The 25437-nt window shown below is 47.9% G+C and overlaps 1 long non-coding RNA gene across 1 annotated transcript in view; it reads left to right on the forward strand.

Moving 5' to 3' along the window:
* The window catches only part of LOC141567545 (uncharacterized), a 35301-nt gene extending 10257 nt beyond the window's left edge, over positions 1 to 25044 (forward strand). Inside the window, exons 4-8 of the long non-coding RNA XR_012490271.1 lie at positions 8563 to 8733; positions 9729 to 9904; positions 12710 to 12835; positions 23808 to 23913; positions 24782 to 25044. This is a non-coding gene — a long non-coding RNA (uncharacterized LOC141567545). The remainder of the gene's footprint in view (positions 1 to 8562; positions 8734 to 9728; positions 9905 to 12709; positions 12836 to 23807; positions 23914 to 24781) is intronic.
* The last annotated feature ends 393 nt before the right edge of the window (positions 25045 to 25437 follow it).

Consider the following 25437-nt stretch of genomic DNA (forward strand, 5'->3'; position numbering starts at 1 on the left):
TCGATGTGTATTGGGTCCACCGTCTAAAATCTGACCCTTGCATACTTAGTAGTTCTTGCTTGGTCTCTTACCCCATTTTAAAGGCGTGGAAAAGGATTGTGTGTTTATTTTTTCAGTAGTTCTCCAGCTTCAGAGTAATTTTTTAAAAGTTCATAGTTATAAGACTATTGCCATTTTTTATTTTCATTTCCTTTTTTTCAGTGTCACATCCAAGTCTCCTTGACATCTCAAAAATAACTAATAGGCCTAATGGTTTTCCAAAGCTGAGGGGTTATTGAATTATATTTTTCTAATATGATATGCCTATGATGGAACCTTATGTAAGACAGTTACGCACACTAAATTTGCTTTAGAATTTAAATATATTTTGAGCTCATGACATGGGACTTTTGCCAAAAGAAATTTGGAGGAAAAAGGTTTGCAATGGAGGCTTTGTTGAATGTTTTCTAAAATGCTTACATCTCGGTCCCTTGGTAAGAAACCTACAATTTTAAGAACAGGGCTTTGTGTCAGATGCCGCGTTGTGACGGGGAGTGATGATTGTGTAGGACCAGAGGTTGAGAAAAGAAGTTGTAGGGGTTAGCGTTGCCCGATAGAGAACAGTTTGCTTACTTGTCTTTCAATATTTGACATTTGTCTCTGACAAATGAAGACAAGAAAAATGGAGAAACTTGGCTAATCAGTTGCTTAGGTATTTTGGTTTCCCATTAATGGAAATTCTACGCTACACCCAAGACATTCGTCTTTATTTTCAAAGATAAAGATAGATGTCAGAATCTGTGTGTATTGAAATAGATGAATGGACAATGATGGCCTTTCCTAGTTCTGTATTCACATATACTGTATATTCTGTAAGATTGGCTATCTTCTGACCAGAACAAATCATAAATATAGGTCTGCATTCTTTTCTGGTCTCTCTTTGATCTTTTCTTCCTGCAGTCATGGCTTTCTGCCCTATTCGTGTCCATTCTAGAAAAGACCTGATATCAGTCATTGATACCTTGTTCTGAGTATAAAATCATTACGTTCCCCATTTTGGAGAGTCTGTATGTTATGCCTTGGCTCATTCTGTGGACAAGAAGTTTCGGTTAGAAGAATCCAGCATGAGAGAGCAAACGGAAGGAGAATTTGTTTCAGGGTGCAAGGATGAACATGGATTTCCCTGCAACCACACTGTCTTTTGACAAATCTGTTTCAATGACTCCCTATTAAGCCCTCCCCAGCGTTCCAATAATATCCTCTATTTCCTGCTGGACAGAATCCAGCTCCCAATGGCAAGGTCACTTTTTTGAAGTTGAGTTGCGTCTCTGCCTTGATGAATGGCTGTATTTGAATGAACAGAATGTTCTGTCCCACAACTAAAGATAAAGTATGTAGATAGTATTTTTAAAGGCTATATAGCACAGAGACCCCACCAACAGACATTTAGTTTGCTTTCATTGTGGCTATTTTAATGCATATTGGTGGTTCAGAGCTATAAAGGCTCCATGAGATAATGCAATTGTGCTAAAAAAAAATTTTTCCAGTTTTATAAATTGGAGAAATTAATCAAATTAAAATAGTCTCAAGAAAGCTCTCAGTGGGATTCCATCCAACCGGTCGACAAGATCTCAGCCTTTCCTATAGCAGGAGGCTGGACCAAGGCTGCGCACCCGGGCTCAGCAGGGCGGCCACGGAGGCTTGCTAGGAAACGGCTGGTAGCTGTGATATTAATAATGCTAATTTGAATAAGCTTAAGATTAAAGGCCAGCTGTGTTGACATTAAATCATTGTTTGATAATAGATTTGACTTTAGAATCAGCAAGGAGTTGTGAACCAAGGAAAATGATTGTCCCTTACCAACATGACAGAAGAAAAGAGAAACGCATTGTTACCGCATTTCTTTGATTGCTCGTAAGGTTCCAGGCTTTCTGGCCCTTTACTGACCATGTGCTTCCTTTTTTATGAAGTGTATTTTTGCGTCTTTTGACTCTTTATGACTCATAAAGTCTTTCATAGAAAGGCTCTTAAACTTCTGTCATGTATGTTTCATTTACTTACCGGATTTGTTGGTTGTGTATTTTGATATGTAAACTCTTATTCACTGAAGTACATATCACAGATCATTTGGTCAATACCAATAAATAGAGACATATGTCATTATTTTTGGCTACTTCCTGCTATTCCAGTCTATGTATGTATTAAAGCACTACCATTTTTTATTGTTGGACCTTTAAGTTGCTTGCAATTTGGGGCTATATTATAAACAATAATTGAAAAACTTTGAACATACATTTTGATATACACTTTTCTGGTAATCCTCATAGGCTTAGCGTGGGATTGCCAGGCTCATTTTAGATTCTGACACATTTTATCAAGCACCTCAGAAGATCGTACTGAACACCACTCTCACCCGTAATACATGAGCAGATCTATTACCCATAATTTCTTTAACTCTGAATATTCTCAATCTTTCAGTTCTCTTCCAAAACAAAGAAAGCAACACAATGTATTGTATTATAGTTCTGGGGGTCAGAAGTCCTAAAACCAAGGTGTTAACAGATCTGTGTTCCTTCTGGAGGCTCCGGGCACTTTCCAGCTTCTAGCAGCATCTGCATTCTATGGCTCATGGTCCCTTCCTCCATCTTTAAAGCCAGAATCCCTTCCCCGCTCTTCCCTGCTTCCCATTACATCTCCTTTTCTTTCTTTGATACTCTTGCCTCCCATTTATAAAGAACTTTGTGATTACATTGGACCCACGGGGGGGGGGGGGGCATTATTCTATCTCCCACGTTGGGCAAGGCCACCATTATGATCCCTGAGTCTTTGCTCTACCTTGTCTATTCTCACAAACTGATTTTCCAGATGAAACATTTTGAAAAGTTCAACAACAATATAAAAAAACGTAGATATGATTAAGATTTGATTGGACTGCATACATTTAAAATTAAATGTGTTACTGTTTTTACCCCAAGAGCAAAAAAATTGAGTTAATCACATCCATCAACTGATGGCACTTTATCATCATGGGCGCATGCAGGGCCCCACCTCTTGTTTGATTTATTCCTGTATTCACCTCTTTGTCCTCAGTTACCATCCTCTGGAAGAGATGACTATTCGAATGTGTACCCTTTTGTTTACATGAGTTCCTTAAAAAGTATATTGTTTCTGTGTGGATGTGGATATATTCTAAATGTATCAAATGTTGCCACAGATCTTACTCGGTTTCTAATTCTTTCCACACAGACTTATATTTTTAGCTCTATTACGTTGCTGTCTATGTATCTGATATTCTAACTACAAAACACTCCATGTCCTGTACCCATCACACACACCCCAGTGAAAGACAATCGATGTTTACTTTCATTTTATATTTTTACTACTGAAAATTAGATCTTTTTCTTAATATATTTTCAGATTTGTTCTACTTATCCTATATATAAGCTGTCATTTTTGTACATTTATTTTATATCTAGCAACATCACATTTCATTCATTCATTCATTCTAGATTTTTAGCTGGTGATCTTGAGTTTTTAGAAAATATCTGGTTCATTTGTAAGTAATTATGTTTCTGGTTTTCTGTACTAGTTTTCTAGGGCTGCCATAACAAAGTACCAAAAACTGGGGTCTTAAACAGAAATGTATTGTCTCACAGTTCTGGAAGCTAATAGTCCAAGATTAAAATACCAGCAGAATTAGTTTCTTCTGAGGCTGTGAAGAACCTGTTCCTTATCTCTCCCCTGGCTTCTGGGGGTATGCTGGCCATCTTTGTCATTCCTTGACCTGTAGAAGCATCACCCCTTTCTCTGCCTTCGTCTTCACTTGGCTTCTCCCTCTGTGTGTGCCTATCTCTGCATCCAAATTGACCTCTTTTAAAGGACACCTGTCATATTAGCTTAGAACCCACTTTAATAACCTCATATAAACTGGATCATCTGCAAAGATTCTATTTCCAAATAAGGTCACACTCTGTGGTTATGGGGGTTAGGACTTCAACATATGAATTGGGGGGGACAAAATTCAACCCATAGTACTTTCCAGTATTTATAACTCCAATTCATTTTCTTATTTTATTGCTTTGTTTTGGACTTTAAGAATAATTGTTGATAATAATTATTACAACAGCCATCTTTGAGTTATTGTTATAGAGATTAATGGGAATACCTCACTGTAAAGTATGATATTAGATATTGCTTTCAGAGAGATCTATTCCAGATGTCAGAGATATATTCCTTGTTTACTAAGAGGGTTTTCCTTTTATTTTAATCAGGAATGAACTTTTTAATCAATGCTTTTAAAACATTAACTGAATTTATGATTCATATTTTTGAAATATCTGTATGTTGAATTATAATTATATTTAACCTAAAATAGAACCATTACTGCATTATAAGAATAAAATACAACTTGTGTTTTATGTGTTATTCTTCTGATATGATACTAAATTAATATTTACTAATATTTTACTTAAGATTTTTGCATCTACATTGATAAACAAAATTGATTTGTGAGATTCAGTATATGCTCTTCTTTCGCAGTTAATTTTTGAGCATTTGCAATATATCAAGAAATGTGCTAAGTAATATTGAATGTACCATATTATTTAATCCTCATAATTTCTCCCATTTTATAGATTTAAGAAAAGGTTAAATTACTTGCTCAAGAATACAGCTAAGTCAATGAAATATTTTTCTTATTTTGATGTACCATTACTTTTTTCCTCTTTCTTTCTTTCCTTCCTTTCTGTCTTCCCTCCCCCTCTCTCATTCATTTTTTTTCTTTCTTCTTTACCTCTTCCTACCATCCTTCCTTCTTTCACTAGTCCATTATATTTTAACCCTTCCTTCTTCCCTCCTTCCCTTTCTCCCTTCCTTCCTTTTCTCTTTTTCTGTAAGTATGTTGTGATCTTAGCATATAACCTGTATACAGTCTTCTTTTGCTATACTAGAGGTTTTATTTATGACATAATACTTCATGATTTTAGCCAATTTTCCATGGACATGAAAAAGGTTATATTTTTTCTAGGGTATTAATTTCTATATCAAATCATTCTTCATTTATTTATTCATTCTCTCTATATCTTCAAAATTTGCTTCAAAGACTGGTAGAAATACTAAATATTGGGTCTCCTCCTACTTTTTTTCTTTTGGTATCTTTTGAATTGCTAACATTCATTTATTCACTTAAATTCAGTGCTTAAAAGTTCATAACAATTGCATATCTTTGTTATGAATGGTACCTTTTATGATATAAAATTGTTGTCTTTGTCCTTTGATATCTTTACTTTTATGTCCACAGTGCATTATGTTTATTCTATGATCTCTTCTTCTTTATATTCATGTGCACAATACATCTTTTGAATCCTTTCTGTCACTTCATTTTATGTGCTTGTAAATAGCATGTAGTTGGGGTTGGCTTTATAGCTTAATCTAGGAGCTGCTATGTAACTGAAAGGGCACAGTTACTTAAGCAGCACGGGTCCCCTGCACACTGGCCTCCTGCACAGCTGGGTGGGAAGCAACTTGCAACCACAGGCTTGGATCCCAGCCCCCAGTCCTACCGGGGAGGGACCAGCGCATCTGCCAACCACGACACTGAGCCGTCGGGAGAGAGGCAAGCTGAGGCTTCTCCTGTCACTCTGCTATGCGTTCCCATCCTGATACCACAGAAAGGGGCCCGATCTCCCAATGATGCAGCCTCTGAGCCCCACTGTCCAAGGGCCCAGGTCTCTCCTGGAGCAGGCCACCTGCTTGTGCTGGCTTCCCCTGCCTCGGTGCCTGCTCTGTTCATGGCCTTTCTGCACGATGAGGGCCCAGCAGACCTCGTGTGTCAGCTGCCTGGCCGCTTACCCGTTTGCCCAACAAGTACCTGCTTGTCATTTTACCTGGGAGTTTCAGCCGTCCTCTGTCACGCATGGCATGCTGTGCCAGGCAATTACCACCTTAGCTACCTGGAGCCCATGGACAACCTCATCTATCAAGAGTGTGACCCCCAAACATGAAGTGACTGGGCGCAAAGGCAGCGAGAGCCCCGTGACGTGGGCGTCACACTGGTGTCATGTACTGTGCTAGGCCTCAGGCCCAAAAGGACAGAATGGAATCCAAACTGCCTGGACCAGGCACGGCGTCCTCTGTGGCTTAGCCCTCACTTCCCTCAGACCTTCCAGCACATGCTGCCCTCTCCGCTACGATCCAGTTGTGCGGGCTCCGCTGGATTTAAACCCTCCTCCTGTTTTCCTCCCTGTGGCCTTCACATGAGCGGTCTCCAACTGCTATGGTGCCACTCCGATCCCAGCACGACGGAAGTTTCCTTCTCATCATCCAGAGCTCAGCTTCAGAGGTGCCTTCCACTCTGTTTCACTGGCCAGAATGTCCCTTCGTCCTGTGAAGGGGAGAGTGGGTTGTATTTTATGACCATCACTATCTGCCTGCCAGCTCACCTCTCCGTGGCCTGGACTTGGCACATTCTAGGTGTTCAATTAAAAGATGCTGATGGAGTGAGAGTAAGATGAAACTGCTCCTTCAAGGGGCCCACGGTGCACTGAGAAGCATGTGGGACACGGGAGGAAGCAGACGAGCTGCCCTAATGGATGCAGCGTAACCTGCAACATGGGAGTCAGCCTGGGGCATCTGAGGGAGCAGGACGGGGCGTCTTGCGAGAGAAGTGGTTCACCAGGAGACAAGGGGGAACGTTTCAGGAAGAGGGTGAGCGCAAGCAAACTGGAGCACACAGAGCTGGGAGTCCTGCACGCTGACCGGCAGAGTGGGCGTGCTGTCCTGTCAGCGACGGTGAACGGCAGGGACGTTCTGAAGGAAGTGAGTGAGGTGACACGGCTCCCCTGTGAAAGACCCCTCAGGCAGCTCTCTGATGGTGGGGTGGCCGACAGGTGGCAGAGGTGGTGGCAGGAAGGAGGCCTGTGGGTTGGCAAAGGAGCAGAGCAAATAGAAGAAGATTTTAGGGAGACAGTCAGCAGGTCCCAGGCCTGAGGGTCGTGGTCTGTATTATCGGGGTCCTGTTGCCACAGGAAGCTGAGGCTCTGCTGATGGTTCCACATTTACTCTCACAAGGCCCCCAAAGCCACAGACACACCTCCTTTCTGTTACTGTGCGTGTCCATGTAAGGGACTGGTCTTCTGTTCAGTGGGCTCAGTATTTTCTAATTAAAGAAAGAAACGCTCCCTCCGCCAGGCAGAGGCCTCAGTCTCTAGAGTTCCATATAAGTGAGGCTCCACCATGTAAGTTCTCGTTCATTTGTCTGAAAATAAGGCATCGTTACTTTATGGCTGTAGCTCCTAGCTCATCTCTTGAAATTAAAATTCTCTGAATCGCCAGAACCCATCTGGCCGATGGAGCACCATGTCTGGATGCCTCATTCCCAGGACGCTGAATAACCCAAAGCCACAGTGGCCAAGTGTGCCCTTCCAGGTCATCCTGTCGCCAGCTGGCCTGTCCTGTCCCATGATGAGCGGTGAGGAAGGAACAGAGCGGGGAGAGCCAGGGAGTGGAGCAGAGGTGCACCCACCTTCCTGTTAGGTCACAAGCAGGACTGCAGTGAGGGGCCTCAGAGAAACCCCACTTGTTTGGGTAAGAAACATCAGAAATAACGCCAGGTGACCTGTGTGCCCGCTGGGATGGCAAGGCCGCTGTTCCAGTTCTGTGTGCAGGATTCTAGAACTGGTGCCAGGTAAGCCCCACTGGCTCACTTAGGAGGGGCCTGCCTTTGGCCACTGCCCCGGATGAGAACAGCTGGGGACATTCAGTCTCAGCTTGAGCTGTCACTGGGGTCCTCATCAGTGAACAGAGGCAAGCTGAACACATTGAAGTTTGAACCTGCAAAACCATTCCACTCCCTCTTCAACTTACAAGATGGAGAGGGGCTGAGGGTGGCAGCCCCAAAGGCAAGCAGGTGACATCTGACTGTTCCCAGAGGCACCCCTAGAATCGTGATGCATCAGCCAAATTAGAATCCTTGGCCTGTTCTGGGTAACAAGCTCCCAAATGTCATCATGTACCAGTTATCCCATCCCAGAGCCCGACAAAGACATGACCCAGCAGGGTGACCAGCGACAAGAAGACCTGTGTCCTGAGGAGGAATAAAAGAGCCGAGACCAGAACACAGGCTCTGCAGGGGTCCTCCCTCTGAGTAATAAGGAAAATGCTCTGTCCCAGTCCCATTTCTGTATCACTGTCAACCAGAAAGATATCGCCCGCTTCTGTACATTCACACCCTATTTAGATTTTTGAATTGACATGTTTTCCTAAAGTTACTCTATTTTCTGATCTCATAAAAATATCGAACCTAAGGCCATCTGATAGAGCCACAGGTAAATTTCCTCGTAGCTTGTCTCTTTCTCTGATTTAATATATTTTAAGGAGAGGTTCTGTTTTTTTGTTTCCAGGCTACAGCATTTGCACCTGGGGGAATTATGGCTTTAACTTTCTTTGTAAAAAGAAGATCAAGAATTGTTGCCAAAATAAATTCTTCTCCATTCTTCTTTTCCTCAGTTGTCTCCAAAAAGAAATTAGCATTCACAGTCTCTACCCCTACATTATCCTTAAAAAATACCATTGTGTTTTCTGCAGAATTAAGGGGGGCGCAGTGCCTGTCGATCCTTTCTTGTGGTTGTCTGCCGAGGAGCCCGGCTTTTCGCCGAGACAAGTCTCTCCAGTGTTTCCTACGTGACGTTCGAAGGCATTCTACTCACAACTGACCCTCAGGTTCACTCAGGAGAGGTCAGCCGGGCACAGGCCAAGGTAAGACCCTCTCTCCAGCTTCCCGTGCAGCACACTGGGGTCAGTAAGGCCCGCCCCTCCCATAGGCGGGTCACAGTCCAGGAACCCCTGATGAGAGGGAGGACGCGTGGTTTTACTCAGCTTGCACGCTAGTCACTTACATTCTTCCGGCCTCAGTGTGCCCATCTGTAACATGGTGGTGATGGCTGCACCGGTTGAAGGTGCTGGAGACCAACTCATCTGAGGGCTCACCAAGCTCTCCAGTGTCCTGGTTTTTCCTGATGTTCCGCTCAGTGAAAAATCAGAATGGGTGTCAGGATGGAGAAGTTGTACATTCTTCCCAATAGAAACACAACACCCCTCCCCTCAATGAAAATTGCTGTAATAAAAAGAGTTGAGTTAGGAATCCAGACCTCGGTCTTCGTCTCTTTTCTGACTGACATGCCTGAGGCCACACGGCATCTCTCCCTCCTCGGGCTTCAGGTTCCTTATCTGCAAAATGGGAGTATAGGACCAGAGGGCCTCCTCAAGATCCCCTCCAACTTGAAGTTTCAGGACTCATCTTAAGGAAATCGTCACAACATGTGCTCTTAACACAATGAAAGCCTACCAGAGAAGAGGAAAATGAAACTTCAGTGGGCACGAATTTTAAGGGTAGAGTGCAGTTTCCAAAGACAATTGCTAGAACAAATATTTTAGAGTGAGTCCAACATGTTGCCTGTTTTCCTCTCAGTGCTGGCGTCGCCCACAGGCAGAGGCACCCGCCTAAATGTTGTGGGTTATGGCCCCAAGAAATCCTTCTGTGGGATTTCACACGACTCCTCCTCCGGCCTGGGACGCATCCCCCACGTACCAGCACACACAGCCCACACCCACTGGGGCTCGCCCAAAGCCCCACACTGCTGCCCTGACTTGCCACCACAGCGCCTGCCCTTGCACTGCGATCGCCTTCCTCTGTCTCCTCGCGTTTGTCATCTACCATGTTTTATGATTTCACTGTGTGTGGTTGTTTTCAGGAAAATGCCAGCGCTGTGAGGGGAACGCATCCTACTCTGTCACGTGATGGAGGAGCACTTGACACACCAGCCACCCCTCAGTTCCTGGTCGCTGAGTGAACTGGACCCTTACGAGAATCGATATAAATAAAAGAACAGCAGGAATTCCCTTCAACAGACTTCCTACAAGTCAGAAGGTAAAGTACAAAATACATATCTTAGCTCGATGGCTGATGTCAGTCCAAACCCCCAGCTTCGCTCTGCAGCCATCTTTCCCCCACCCCTTCCTTTGCTCCTGCCCCACCAGTACCCGGGGATGACCTGGGCCTCCCTTCAGCTCTGGCTCTATCTAGAGCCCTGGCTGCCGCCCCTCCATCTCCAGATGCAAAATCCCTGTGAATCCTTTAGGACGTGGCTTCGCTGCTACTTCTCCCTTCAGCCCTGAGCCCCACGCTGTTCACGGGCACAAGTGCCAGGCCCACCCACCCCAGCACACACCCCGATTGGGCCTCAGACAGAACGTGGCACAGAGAAGGGACAGCAAAGGTGACTCTTAAGAAAATGTAGTTCTCCATTTTGCCCCAGTCAGGCCTGCTTACAACTCTAGGCAGAGTCAGAATGACAAAAGGGCCCTTTGAAAGGCACAAGTAATTCCTAAGTGCCTACTGGGGACAACGCGGCCTGGACCAGAGCGCTTCTGGTGAACAGAATTTGTTTTTCTTGTATTTTGGAAGTATGAAAAGTTTCAAAGGAAGAGTTACCGCATTTCAGAAACATGACAAAAATCACTAGCGAGGGCCCCATCGGGCGGGGCTGGAGCCTCACTGCGGGGTCGGCTGTTTGGCTTGTGCAGGGTCCGGTTAAGGAGGAAGCATATTTAAAGAACCCATTTCTTTGTCAAGAGAGTGACTCCTGGCCAGCAGCACTTGAGAAACCAAAAGAATGGTTAGTTTAAAGACAAGCCAGGCACAAGACGTGGCTTCAAAGGGTGTTGGCACAAAGCGGAGACGATTTCAAAGGCAGTAGGAGTGAAAGCCTGCGTTTCTTTGAGTTCTTTCAGGGCCTTGCTTACAAACGGTGACGCCGGCTTTAAGTGTTCAACCGTTGGCAAGAACACACGAGGGACAGTTTGCAGTATCTGGCCATGCAGAGGCCACACCCAGGGAGCCACAAGGCCAGAGGAGTGACAGTCACAGCGGAGGGGCCGTGCCAGGGCCCTTCCTGGGCTCCAGTCCTCGAGTGTCCCTGTTAACTCATCACTTCCTGTCTGCTTGTCTTTCCGCCGGGCCTCCCTTCCTCCCTCCCTGCCCCGTGTGGACAAGGCACCTGTGCACTTGGTGCTGCTGAGGCCTCACAGACACTGAGGTGCTTGTGAGAACAAACGTGTGGTCTGCCGGCGAGGCTGCCTTCCGGGAGCTCCTAGCCGGCCGCTCACGGCTCCTGCAGTGACCCCTCCTGTTGTGCCTGGAGGGAAACCCATAGGCTCCTGTCAGCTGTGCACTGCCTCGTGTCCCCTGGCACGTCCTCCCTGAGGACAACCTCATGGCACATGGATTTGGAACCCGTAGGCGCCTAAGGGGACAGCGGGGCTGCGAGCAGTCAGAGTCCAGAAAGAGTGGAAAGCCATGGCCTCCGCACACCTGCACGGAGGCTGAGCGGCCGTGTTCCTGGGCAGGCAGCCTGCAGCCAGGAGCAGGGACTGTACCCCAGAAAGGAGCGTGCTAAGCCCAGGTGTGACAGAGGGCCAGGAAGACGGAAAGCCCTGACCCGCCCTCCTCCACCCTCCATCTACTGGCTGCTGATGCAGCCCCTGGGCCAACGTCCCAGGGCATAGGACAGGGGGGCCGGGGACCCAACAGTCAACGGCCAGAGCCTGAGTGGCCCTGGCCCACATTTCTGGAGTCCTGGGGTCTGTCTGGCTCCGGTGGCACTTGCTGGCTCCCAGCCAGCTTGAAGTCTGCCCTGCGGTACCCTGCTGGCCACACATCAGCTGCCTGCAGGACTCTGGCACACAGCCAAATCCACGTGGCCTCCACACCTGCTGCCACCTGTATCTGGCACTTGACAGGTCACCTTCCTGCAAAATGTTAATTATCATCCAGGAAGTGAATTTGGCCTGAGGTGTGCTGGCCATGTGTTGGTCATTTAGCAGACCACCAACCACTGCCCTGTGAATGGCCAGCCAGCCAAGCGCAGCTGGGAGCAGTAGGGACAGGCGGATGAGACCCAGTGGAGGCTTCCAGGTTGCTGTCAATCAGGACAGGGGTCAGAGGTCAGAGTCCCAGAGACGTTTAGAGCCACTAAGTCACCATCAGCGAGAAAGAGCACGGCCGCCCCAGGGGCCTCCAGTCCCAGCTCTACGGCCAGACCCAGCCCTAGAGGGCTAGTGACATGAGGGACGTTAGAAATCATGTTTTACAATAACACAAACTCTAAATGCAAAATTAAATATGGAAGTTAGTCTTTATTTAGATGAGAAAAGAAGTGCAACAAATTACAAGTCTTTAGAAGTTAACAAATGCAACAGTCACCACAAAATAGAAAAGCAGCATTTTTTTCTTAACTCTGCAACATACCTCGTAGCACTTTTCCCCTCACTGTCTGACATTTTGAAGCGCTGCCAGTTTAGGTTTGCACCTTCCCCTCACATCATTACTCCCCATTATATTCTAATTTTATTATGGTCAATATGAAAGGCACAGAATTTATAGGAAATTAAGGCAGTTCTGCTGCACTTCAGAACCGCTGCTATGCTCCACTGAGCCATTTAACTGCATAATTGTATTTCTCGTTGACTTATTTATGAGAATGCTTGTGATTTTTGTCATTAGAGCACGTTCCTTCAAGGTGTTTCCGTGTTGGTGGCAACTTTGTGCCATTTCACTGAAAACAGAACGAGTGCAGATGCGACGCCTCAGCTCTGCTGGGATGTGATGACAGGCTGGCGGGCCAGCACGTGCGGTCCACGCGCCGACGGTCGTTCTAATACCTTCTGTCCGCAGTTCACACCTGAGCAGCCTGAGCAACCCGTGTTGGCGTTTCATGTGCTGTGCTGGGGAATCTGTTCTTACCGAGCGAGTTCACAGGAGGAGCAAGTCTCAGGGGGAAGCACGTGTTCTCCTTACAATGTATGTATTGGGTGGTTGGAAGGGTTTTCCACAGACTGGCTCGTGGCTCCATATGTTCTAAACCTTGTTTGTCCCCCCCCACCCCCCACTAGCTCTTCTGGAACAGATGCCCAGGACACATGGCAGAGTGGGAGAGCGTTCTGCCCCGCAGGTCACGGGGCGTCGGTGCAGTGGACAGTATTCCTCCACTGGGGGGCTAGCGATAACCCTCCCCTCCCCAGAGAGGGCACAAAACCCAACACACTCCCCTCAACCCTGCTCAACTTGCCTTATATGGACCCCCAAAATGTCTATGGCAACTCGGACACCATAGACAAAAGGAAACGGGTGCAATTAATTTTAATAATATAGTTTATTAATCCACTATATCTACTATTATTTCAAAATGTGACCCATTTTTTAAAAAAGTTATGACTAAGATATTTTGCATCCTTCTTTTGGTAATAAATCTGAGCTCCAGAGTGTATTTTATGGTGAAGAACAGCTGCACCCACAGAAACCACCACCCAAGCACTGGGTAGCCAGCAGTGGCCAGTGGCTGCGGTGCAGCTCTGGCCCCTTCCCCAGAAAGACATCCTACTTCAAGGTCAATGTCTGGGACCCCAGGGTAAGAACCCCCAGTCTAAGAGTTCCTCGTGTTTTCACAGGCAAAGACCTCCTGAGTGGTCAGTGACAGCTGTGCAACCTACAGCTGAAATATGGGAAGTCAGGGGGGACAAAGAAAACTGATGATTTCTTGCTCTTTACTTGAATTTTGGTTGCTAAATGTTTAGAAGTGAAAACTCCGCTTGTTCTAGAATGTCTGCACAGGGTATAAAACTAAAGGTGGGCTGCTGTATCTTAGACATTCAGCCATCTATTGGGCTCTCAAAGTGTTAACGTGATGGCTTCTTAGAGTGACTGCCATTTCAGTTTTAGTTTTGAAAGATATTTACAAGCTTGCAATTCCCTGAATTCTATAATTATGAAAGCCTCACATAAGTAATATCTGATTTAATTTATCTTGTCATTGGATTCATGGAAGCTGTTCTTTTCTTAATTTAGTACAGATTAATTTTCATACTCTCTTGGAGATCTTTGACATAAGGGCTCTCGTGTTAGTGATTATTTTAATTTTGACCTGGGTTTTAACTGTTGAATACTATGACTCCATACTTGGCCATACCCTCTTTGTTTGGAGCAAGAGACACTGAGACTTGATTTTTGACTCACCTTTAACAGCTGTGTAAGACATTATGGAACGTTTTTGTGTATTAATTCCACTGTCGACTTCCTTTTACCTTTGTTTTGCATTCATCTTAATCCTTTTTACTGATTTTTACATTATGTACGTTTCATTCAGCTGCCTCCAATCCTTTTTAGAATGAGTCAGTATTTTAATTAATTGATTGATTCCATTTTGGTATCATCTGAAAAGCGAAACTGTGAGTACCTATTAAGCATGCTGAACTATAATATAGTTCATAAATTCCATTTCTGAGAAGTACAGAGTTACCCATTAGTCATGCAGATCTGAAGCCATAGGCTGCAGGTCCCGAGAGCAGTCGGAGAAGGCAGCGCCCAGGGCTCACACATGTGTGTTGTCTGCAAGGGCATCTCCATTCTGCTCGACACCCTCGGCACTGAAGGTACACGGTGCTGTGCTGCTTTAGGAAGAACCTGACCTTATGCATACCGCTCTCTTCAGTAAGGATGCTGGATGTCACTTGTCCCTGGACATGCTCCCGTCCACCATCAGGAGGTCTCCTGGTGTTGATTTAAATGTTTTCTTTTTCCCCAAACGTGCACACATGTACACACTAACCAGGGCTTCAAATGTAGATGCCCCCCCCAATAAATGCAGCAAATACTGGGGCCTATAATCTGGGAAGAAGCTGTTGCTTCTACATTCCTAAAGGGAGAGTCCGAATCCCTCCCTCCCAGGTCTGTGGAAAGATGACTGAGGTGACGTGTGTGCCACGTGCCACCTTATGCTTTAGCTGCTTGACAACCATGACCCTCCTCACCCCAACTTTGCCCTTTGGAACTCTAGACTAAGCCTCCCCCAACCCTCGCATCACAGTAGTTTCCTTCTCTCCTTTGCCGTCTCACTGAAAACAAAGACGAAAACAAGTTTGAAGGAACCAATTAATGATGAAATTCAGGTGGAAACAGCACAACGCACCTGTCAGTCGAGAGCTCTGCTTCCCGAGGGAGCACAAGTGCGCACCTGCTCTGAGTGCAGCCAGGTCACTGCATGGCCTTCAACGTACAAGGGGGGACAGCATCCCATTGTCACGGTTCTCGACATCCTGGGGCGGCAGGAACAGACAGGAGAAGGGGAGCCCAGGGGGGTGCGTATTTGTCCAGGTGTCAGTTCCCCAAACGGTTAGAATAATGGGCGCTGCTCCGGGCTCAGCCCGCCTGTGTAGGCGGCCCTGAGGAGGTCGGGATCCACGAAACGACCGCACAGCCTGAGCGATGGGCTCTGGCCATTGTCGAGAGCATGTTCCACCCTCACGCCTGGCTTTCGGAGCTTCCTGTGACAACAGAGTAATCCTTTCCCAACAGCATTCATCTCCGACATCTGTTTCTGACAGACGCAGCCTCGCTGGTGTCCCTCAGAGCCTGTCGTGCTTCCGGGAGGAGGAGCTCAGACGCCACGTGGGGTGGCGTCCTCATGCACCTGGGGGCTCCATCTCTGCTCAGCGCGGATAGGCCCCTGTGTCAGTCACAGGTAATTCAGTCTAGAGCAGCACATGAAGATTAAGAGGTGTAAGATGTCTCTCTCGTTTTGAATAAACGTCAGAAACAGCACATAGAGAGCAGTGACAAGACTTGGGATCAAATCGAGGCGGGTTCTTTATCCCGGAGACAAGCCCACCCTCACTGGTGTCACATGTACTGCCTGTGCACGGGCGAGGGGGACGTTTGAGTTTCCAACACTGGGCTCTTGCAAAGCCTCACGTGACAGGAGGAGCTGCCACACAGGGTGACAGGGTGACTTACTCACTGGCAGCTCTCACACAAAGGAACATGGCAGCTCAGGACATGGGTCACTCAATAGCTTGAAGAAAAACTGCATCATTCAGCTGGATGGAAACAATCTCTTTTTTAACCTGTTTTGGGGAGGGCGTCGATACAGTCAACCACAAGCCTGGAAAATTATACCCCTGAACAGCCTTGGTGTCCCCAAAACTGAAAACAAAGCGTGTGATCCCGGGAGGACAGTCACTGAATCGCCATCTCAGCCAGACGCCCCGGCCACAGGGCCCCAGCCGCTCCTGGAAACTGTGCCTTATTGTAACGGATGCAAATTAAAATGTGAACTTTGCTGGAGGAGGAGACGCAGCCCGCTGGGGAGAACAAGCCGAGGTGTGGGCAGCACACACTGTGGCCTCCATTTCTAGGAGCGTCACAGTCAGTGAGGCTTTGGGTGGGTGACTTAGTGATATATATATATATAAATGGTATATATATATATATATGTATATATAGCTCCAACAATGCATACACATTTTAAGAAAGGAAAACTATATTAAAATTGTAATAATATAAACTGATAACAAAAGATGAATACAAGTCACGTTTGACTTCTGTAGTTACCAGAGGTGCTCAGAGTGGTTACCATCACTGTCCAGACACTTCTGATGATGGCGAACTACTGCTTGAGCAACGCTGACCAGATTGTCCACTTGTATACATTTTTTTGGCACCCCTGGTATATATATTTATGAGACAGATCTACATATATCTAGACAGATAGTTGATAGATGATAGATGATTGGTAGATATAGATAGAAAATAGCTCTTAAATGAAAGAGGCTTTCGAAAGTTGAGATGAAGCAGGAACATTTCAGACCCTGATGGAGACTTTCGTCTTCCTCTCACTGAACACCTATCTGAAATAAAAACAGCGTTTATTTCATTTCCTGGCACTAAATTTCAGAAGTCCAGCATCAGATCGCAGCCTCCCGAGGAAAGGGGTGGTTCCCTATAATCCCAGTGGACAAAGACATTGAAAGGCACGCGTGTGGCACTGCAGTGGCTTGTGCTGGTGGCTGTCCTGGAAGCCTGTCGTCTGTTGGTGAGAACGTATGACCAGACCAGTGCAAGCGGCAAGAAGTTACAGGGAGTAGCTGCCCAGCAAGCACAGCTGTCCAGTCCAGCAGTGCGGTGGGCCACATGGCGCTGGGGTGCGCGGTGCCTCTCAGATGGGGCTTTAGCATCTGACCGGTCGGTGGCTCCCTCCACCAACATGGTCTTTACCGCTAGTTACACTGCCTCAACCCAGACAGAAGAGCCCTGGACAACCCGGAACGGAGACTGGGAAGGCACCCAAAATGGCCAAAGAAAATGAGGTGGGTCATCAGAGAGGACCGTGCATGCTGAGAAGAGAGCATGGCAGACTTCTCTAACTCAAAAAACAACAACAAAGTAATTGGATATTTTTGCCCAAGCCTGGAATGCACAAGAACAAAAGTGACCCTCCCGCTGTCGTCAGCGCTGGGCCACATTGGGCCTCTCCATTTAAAAGGCAGGTGCAAAAGGATTATGAGGGCCCAGCAAACAACTCTCCGAAACAAGGCTAACGTGCATGTGAAGGCCCATGCCAGCAGTCTGGAACTTTCTGTCCACAGAACAGCCAGTTATAGAGGTAAATTTATGTCATAAAACATATAAAGGGCAAACGTAGGCAATCTGACCCGACAGTTGCCCATCTTTATAAAAAGAGGGAAAGGAAAAGCATTTAAACTGCAGCAAATGAATTTAGCCATAGGAGAGACCCCACGCTTGGGTCAGTGAGACCTGGAAATAGGGTCCACCCATACCTGCCACCTCGGAGGTTCAAGGAGCCAGAAGGAGAACTGTGGTCGCCCTCACTCCAGGCGGAACTGACCACCACCCACGCCCTTTGCCTGCCCGCCTGCCCTAATTGCTCTCAGATACTCATGTCTAACCTAAGACCATGAACTCACACTAAGGGCAATTTCTCTTACGTCACTGAGTTCAGCTCTCAGACGGACATCTTGACTAAATGGAGAAGAGAAAGAAGCACGTTCCAAGAAGGGGGTACCAAGAGCAAAGTTCTGGGGAGGCCCACGTCGCTGGCAGGGAGAAGGGGGCTTCTGGGGCTGGAAGCTTCCACAGAAGAAGCCACTACAGGAAGCTGATGGATCTGGTCCAGCTTAGGTCTCCCCATCTTCAGAGACCTAAAGATTATGAGATTCCTAAAACAAGCAAGATGGGGACGGAAAACTTGACAGAGTCAGTCAGACAGGTGGGTAGTCCCGTCCACAGAACAGCAGACTCGGGACTATATGAAATGTCCTAGAGTGGAGGCCCCCCTAAGCTCATCTCCACCCCAGAAGGAAAACAAGCAGACAGTGGATCTCAGGAAAAGGCGTTGGGCCGGCTGGTGCAGAGAGGACGCAGGCTGTGTGTGCGACACTGGAGGACGGAATAGACAGTCCATCTGAGGTGTGAGGGAAGCCTTCCCTGCCACCTCTGCCAGCCACTGGGGCTGATGTGGCCCTGCTGGTTGTGACACTGCAGAGCCCGCGTGACCGGGAAAGGGCGCCATTGTGACTCCCATGCCGTCGTGCTCTGATGCAAATGGGGCCAGGACGCCAAGGGCAGGATACTCAGAAACAGGAGTTTCCTCTCGGAAGAGGAAGCCATGGACGTCTAGAGGGCGCCCCCAGGTCGGAGGTGGCGGTGCAGGTGTTGGAGGGGTGCTGCAGGGAATGGGACAGGAGGATGAAGAGACGCTAAGAAAAAAGTACCCGTGCTTAATAACTGATGGCGGTTTTGGGGAGAAGCTGCCGGAAGGTGGACGTCTCTAATTCTACATGAAGAAACACCCTTCACTATCTCCTGCCGCTGAGTTTCCACAAAACTGCCATCCCCGGGGTCATCCTGAGCGCAAAGGCACGTGGCGGTGCCCAGTCGTCCAGGCAGAAACTGACCTCAGAGCCGTCGCCTGTCGCTCACAGTCCCACCTCCAGGACCAACCGAGCCAGATGGTCTCTGGCCCCAACTCCTGTGCCCCTCCAGCCACAGACGCCAGAGAATCCCAGAAGGAAAGAAGACGTGCTTTTCTTATTGTTGTTTTTTTAAGAAACAAACATTATTTTCCTTACCTGGTTTCTCTGTTATAAAGTGCTTAGTTTTCCAGTAGGAAAATGGCCTTTGAAATACATATGGGGGTGAGAAACTGTTCTGGAAGCACTTGGCTCGTACTCAGATAAATAACTTGGAGTACGGTCCCTAAGGACGCTCTGGGCCTTCCCGAAGGGACTGCTCATTCTCTCATCTCCTGGGAGCTGCCTTCGAGGAAATGCACCTGACCTACACGTGCCACCGAGGTGTTCCTACGGTGACTAGCCTTTTTCCTCTGTTGGCCTTCCCACACACGTCTCCCAGGGCGACGTGCACAGATTCGTGGCACTGTGACAGTGAGATTACAGACAAGCAAAAGAAGAGCTACTATAGAGGGGACACTCCCCCTCTGCCTCAAATCCCACCGCCGCCTCGCCACCTACACCTGCCACCAGGCTGCGTAACTAAGTCGGCCACCACTGCCCAACACGAGCCACCGATCACATGTGACTATTTAAATTGAATAAAATTAAAAATTTCAGTTTCTGAGTCACTCTAGCCACACTTCAGGTGCTTAGTGGTCACATGACCAGTGGCTACTGTATTGGACCTAGAATGTTTCCATCATTACAGAAAACTGTATCGGTCTGATAGTAATATTGACCCTAGAGAACCGATTAGGTAGAGTCTGTTAGTTATGTGGGTGGAACAGAGTGAGCAAAACTCATTCAGTCAGGGCCCCAGGTCGTCTTGCAGGAGTTTATTTCCACTAGAAGTTGCTGTCACAACATTGCTGTCCCATGTCCTTGTTGCGATGACACAGCCACCTTCACATGTCCCCAAAACGCCAACAGGCACACCCAAGGCCTGGACCATTTATTGATATCTCAAACCAAAGGCCACGCGCTTAAGGAGATTTGTCAGAGGCCGCTAATCTCCTGAAGCCAGTCTGTCAAGCCCAGGTTGTTTTGTCTGCAGCCAGGTGTGGGCGGAGTGTCGGACCTGAAAGGCAGGCTCCCAACAAAGCCGGGCACAGCTCCATCTCCCGCTCATCCCTCCCGGACCTGGGTTCTGGTTCATCACCCGTGAAACGTGTCAGGGACAGAAAGCGAGGGGCGTGCGATAAACAAGCCGGGAGTGCTCGGCCCGCACTGGCGTTGACAAGACAGACAGCTCCAGGCTGAGGCCGAGCTCTAAGATATTCAGAGAGTAAATGACAAGGTCAAGAGATGGCCACATTTTTGTGACATGGGACCAGAGAGACCAGACTCCGAAAATAATTCCCAGTTCTCAGTGTTATACTAGCCATTTGATTTACACTCAGGAAGCTCTCAAGGAAATACCTGATCCTGCCTTGCCCGTGCCTGTAGCTCAGGGCCCAGGACACCTAGAAGTAACCCGAGAGGTTGGGAACATTTCCGTGACTCACTCAAGGTTGCCGAGCACAGTTCTGAGTTGGGGAGCTAGGACCTGCCACCTAAGGTAGACGACCACTGTCCCTCCGCGCACCTCGTACGTCCAGGGGACATTCCAGGCTTTCACACTAAGGGCTGGCTGGACGGTCGGCTCAAGATGGCACACTTCTCCATGCTCTTTCCCAAGTTCACGTTGAAATGAAACTACAGGGGGGCGCCACAATAAGCCAGAAATCGGCGATAGATTCCTGGAAAATAGAAGGCATAAGCCACAAGCCTGACAAGAAGCCACAGAGCGTGGACACCAGAGATGAACGCACGTCTCCTGAAGGCGGCCTCTGCAAGCTCCAAATGCCAAGGGTCAGCGAGTTCATCAGTTGTTTTCACTTGTAGCTGTTTACCTTGTTTCCATGACTTTATTATACTTAAGCGCCCATTCCCTGAGTTATCAACTTTGGACAGCAACTGTTAACCCCCTGCTATGAGAAAGGAGGAAAGAAGGACAGCCGCTTTCTCCACAACACCCACTCCCAAATTCTGGGGACAGATACACGGTGCCTGCGATGTGTGTGGCATCGTCCCTATCTTGAATCTTCACACCCTCGGTCCTCACAGTAGGGCCACCGTAGGTGCTACTTCCATCTCCACTTTACAGATAACGGAGCTGAGGACGATCCCCAGTCAGTCCATTTGGGCCACTATCACAAAAATACCGCAGGCAGGGTGCGTATAAAAAAGACAAGCACTTATTTCTCACCGTTCTGGGGGCTGGAAGTCCAAGATCAAGGTTCTAGCAGATTTACTGTCTGGCGAGGGTCTGCTTCCTGGTTCGTAAATGGCCATCTTTACATTACGTCCTCATGTCGTGAACTGGGGAAGGAGCCCTGTGGGTCCCAATCCCATCGTGAGGGCTCCACCCTCATGATCTCATCACCTCCCAAACGACTCACTTCCAAATGGCATCAGAGTGGGGGTAGGTTTCACATATGGATTTGGCGAGGGGCGTGGTGGAGGACACTCATTTGGTCACGGCCACCGAAACTTTTTCCTGACTTGTCCAAATAGCAGACACCTCGTGCCTGATATGTATCCGTCTTTCAAACCACGGAACCATCATCTGAGCTTGGTCAGGCTTGTGCCGCCATCACTCCCCCAACCCTGCTCTTGTCAAGAACATGTCTGAGCTCCGTCCACAATGCCCACGCGGCCCACACCCGGGCCCCAGCCTGCCAGCCCGCTCTGATCGCCCCTCCTTCCGGACACGACTCACCGCGTGACCCCACACTCTCAGGCACTCCTGCCCAGTCTCTGCTCCTCGCCCTCCGTGCTGGCCAGAGCCCTCAGTTCTAACCATGGAGCGGCCCAGGGGCCGGTCCTCTTCCATCTGCATTCACTCCTTCACTCAGACTGGTGACGTCCTCTGGTCTGTCATCTCCTTTGTCAGATTTGCGATCCCCAGTGCCATCCTCTTCTCCGAACCCCACACTTGAACATCCAATTGCCCACTCAGCCTCAGAAACTTCAAAGTCAACACATCAAAACTCTGCTTGCTGCTTCCATATCTCAGCCGAGGGCAATCCAACCATTGCTGACACCATGCCACCAGGGATCCCGCCAGCTCCACCTTCAAGATGAATTCCAATGGACTCCACCATCTCTGCTGTGACCACCCTGGCTTTGGCCACCTCCTCTTTCCTGGGCTGACGTCCTAACAACCCTCCCTGTCTCTACTTCTTGCCCCTGTAGTCTGTTCTCAAATCAAGTCAGCACTGCTCCTTCCTAGAGCTTGAGGGACACTGACCCTGCTCCAGAGCGCTTCCCATTTCCCTCCCTAACGGCCAGGGACTGACAGGACCTCAGTGAAGCCCACCCTCCCTGGCCCTCACACATCCCCTAGGAGTCTCACCGTGCCACCTGCACCAGCTTCCTCTGCTCCTTCCACATGCCTGGCCTTACAGCTTTTGCCGTCCTCTTTACCTAGAATGTTCTTCACCCAGGAATCTATTTGGGCTAGCTCCCTCACTTCTTGCAAGGCTTTGTTCAAATGTCCCTCAGCGAGGCCCCTCCGAGCCACCTTATTTAACATCGCGACAACCCCCCTTCCCATGTTCTGCTCTCCCTTCCTCTAGCACTTACCACCTTCCAATATGCCAAATAATTTGCTCATCTTTCATGTGCATTGATTTGCTGTCTGTTCCATCACGTTCCCCATAGAATGTCCACTCCTGAAGCGCTGGGATCTTTGCCCAGTGTACCCCGAGTTCCTGGAACACTGTCTGGGACGTGGTAGGCATCCTAACAATGCTTCTGAGGAGTAAATGAACTCTCACTGGTCTCCGTGAGCCAACCTCTGGCCATTGGGTCAGAGTGACACAGATGACCTCGACCTGGGTGAGAGTGAGGGAAGAATGTCCCACTCCTCTGGGCTCGGGGGGTGAGAAGAAGCTAGAGGAGCTGAACTCGGGGGAAGCCCACGGAATGGATGAAAGCTCAACTGCGTGTGGGGTGTTTGTGCGTGTTACAATCAGGCGAACGTCTGGAAGAATCCATGCAGGGCTGTTAACAGAGGCTGTCTCTGGGACGTGGGATTGGAACAGAGGAGGAAAAACCATTTAACATCCCACTCTGCTCATTTGTACGATGATCAGGAATTCCACCTAAAACAATTTGTTTTTGAAAGTATGTCCTGGGAGGAGGGCTGTAGGCAGCCGACCTGAATCCAAATCACCAGCTCCTCCTTCAAAGGTTTGGGGACTGCAAGGAAGGTAGGCACAGGTACCGGTCCCCCCTGCCCCACCTCCTGGACTAAGTTGAGACAAGAACTGAAACGCCTACAGAGGTATTTCCAGCCCCACACATGGATGTGCCCAAAACCTCCTGAGGGGATTTGTTCTTTCAGGGGTGGGTGCGTGCAGAACTGGGGACTCAGGCAACTGGCCAGAGGACACGCTCCGGACAAGGCTGGGTGTACCTAGAACCCCCTCCCATTCGGATCCCCCCGGCTTTTTCATACCAAGTGGTTCCACGGAGTCTCTCACAGCCACTGCAAATCTTTAAATTCCTGTTTCACGTCTTCCGTTCAGAAAGAAATCGTATTTGCTAATCTTCTCCATAAACATGTATTACAATCTGGGGGTTTTATCAAACCGTGTACACAGAGTAATTATAGAAAGAATAGTGCATTATTTGCATATCTAGTATTTAAAGGGTTACTTATGTAATTATTGAATGTAACTTAGAATAAGCTGTTTGATTCCCTTTCATCGTGAGCCAAACATTGGGCTTTGAAAGGAATGCCTTTAAACTTCAATAATATGAAAGCACATGGTAATGTTAAGTTACAACTCTAGCTTAAGTGAGTCAGACATGAAAGTATTTATGACTGATATTCTACGAGCAAGTTAACTTTAGACACTTTTTTTAAGAAGCCGAGTATCTATTGCTCTGGGTAGACACAAGGATATTATCTCCATTAGGAATTCCTGGGCTCCGCACTTTGAGACAGCGTCCAGTCCGCCCTAACTTTTGTTGTTTTAAGCTCCCAGCATAACAAACCTCACCGCCCGTCAGCACCTGAAACAGGTAAAAGCCGTGCCTTTATTATCGTCCCTCCAGACATTTGCTTTCCGAAACTCAGAGAGAGGGGAGGGGGGAGAGAAAAAAGGAAAATGAAGGAGGCCGTGCAAAGCAGTGCACATGAAAGAGAGAAAGGAATTGAATGTTGTTTTTTCCTGATGAAAAAGCAGATTGGGCCTCAGCCTTTTGCAGACTGGAGGCCAGGTGATCAGCGCTGCTTCTGTCAAAAGCGCTTCCCAGGACAATGCAGCTGTGATTGCAAAGGATCAGGGCAGATTGAAAGGGACCTGGGACCTTCCCCAAGGCTAATGGAGGAGCCAGATTAGCCCAGAAATCACTTCCACTGTCCATTTCAAGAAGCTAGAATCAGGCTTGGGCTAACAGCTGAAATGCACACACACGTGCACTCACGTGTGCACACACAGTCACGTGTGCACACACACACACACACACACACACACACACACACACTCTGTCTCTATTTGAAAGTTTTCAACAAGAACTTAACCTAAGCACGACGGACAGGAGAAGGTTGAAAGGGCGTCAACCTCGGCTTTGATGTGAGCACGAGCGTTTGGAGGGCGGCCATGCCTTTGATCCCACACAAACTGCTAAGAATCAAGTGTCTTCAGCCCTGATCACTTGAAGTATAACAAATTTTACAGTTATTTCCAGTTTCAGTTTGCGTGCAGGTGATTGATAGTGGGATAAAGTGACAAGGAACAGTCTCAAGAACTCCTCAAGCTAACAAAGACATTTAAATAAATTAAATTAGTCCCAGTGTGTTGAAAAACTCAAAGCTATTTCCCTGACATTCATTTGACATCTGGTAATAACCTTTAATATTTTCAAAGTATTTTCTCTTCCTTTTCAGATTTGCCAGGGAGCTTTCTGTGCCCTTGGCTCTGTTGCTTCATGTTTGACTGCTCTGTCGACAAGTATGAAATCAGGTGTTATAAAAAGAACAAGAGCTGGCAGCCAGGTGCCTCGCGTTCTAGACTCACCACTCAGTACGTGGCTTTGGGCAAGTTGCTTTACCCGTAAAATGAAAGGGTCCAACTGCACAGCTCGAAGATTCCTTGTAGCCTGAAACGTCTCATTCTTGGTCACCCCCCCCACCCCCCACCCCCCACCCCCCGCAAGCCTTGTCTCCACTGTGAATGTGAATCCTGGCTGCACTCTCCAAGGTGGCAACCTTTAAAAGACCCCGTCTCGGCTCCCAGCAGACACACTGGGCCAGTCCTGGCCACTGAGACTTCTGCTGCAAAGCTACTCAGGTGACTCCACGGTACGGCCAAGAGTAAGAGCCACTGATGTGGAAGGTAAGCGAGGCGTTATTATTACAATCACTGAATCGAGAAACAATGACCAGGAAACAACTAACTCGCAGTCATCCCCTGGGACGGCAGCACGGGCTGTCTGGGAGATGCGGTGGTGGGTGAGCAGAGCTTAGGGTCCAGGTAGACTCTGGGCGTCTGGGGTGTCTCCTGTGTGCTAAGCTTTTCCTCAACTCGCCACCATGCAGCAGGG

This window comes from Rhinolophus sinicus, linkage group LG11 (assembly GCF_036562045.2).
Source record: "Rhinolophus sinicus isolate RSC01 linkage group LG11, ASM3656204v1, whole genome shotgun sequence".
Classification (NCBI taxonomy): Eukaryota; Metazoa; Chordata; class Mammalia; order Chiroptera; family Rhinolophidae; genus Rhinolophus; species Rhinolophus sinicus.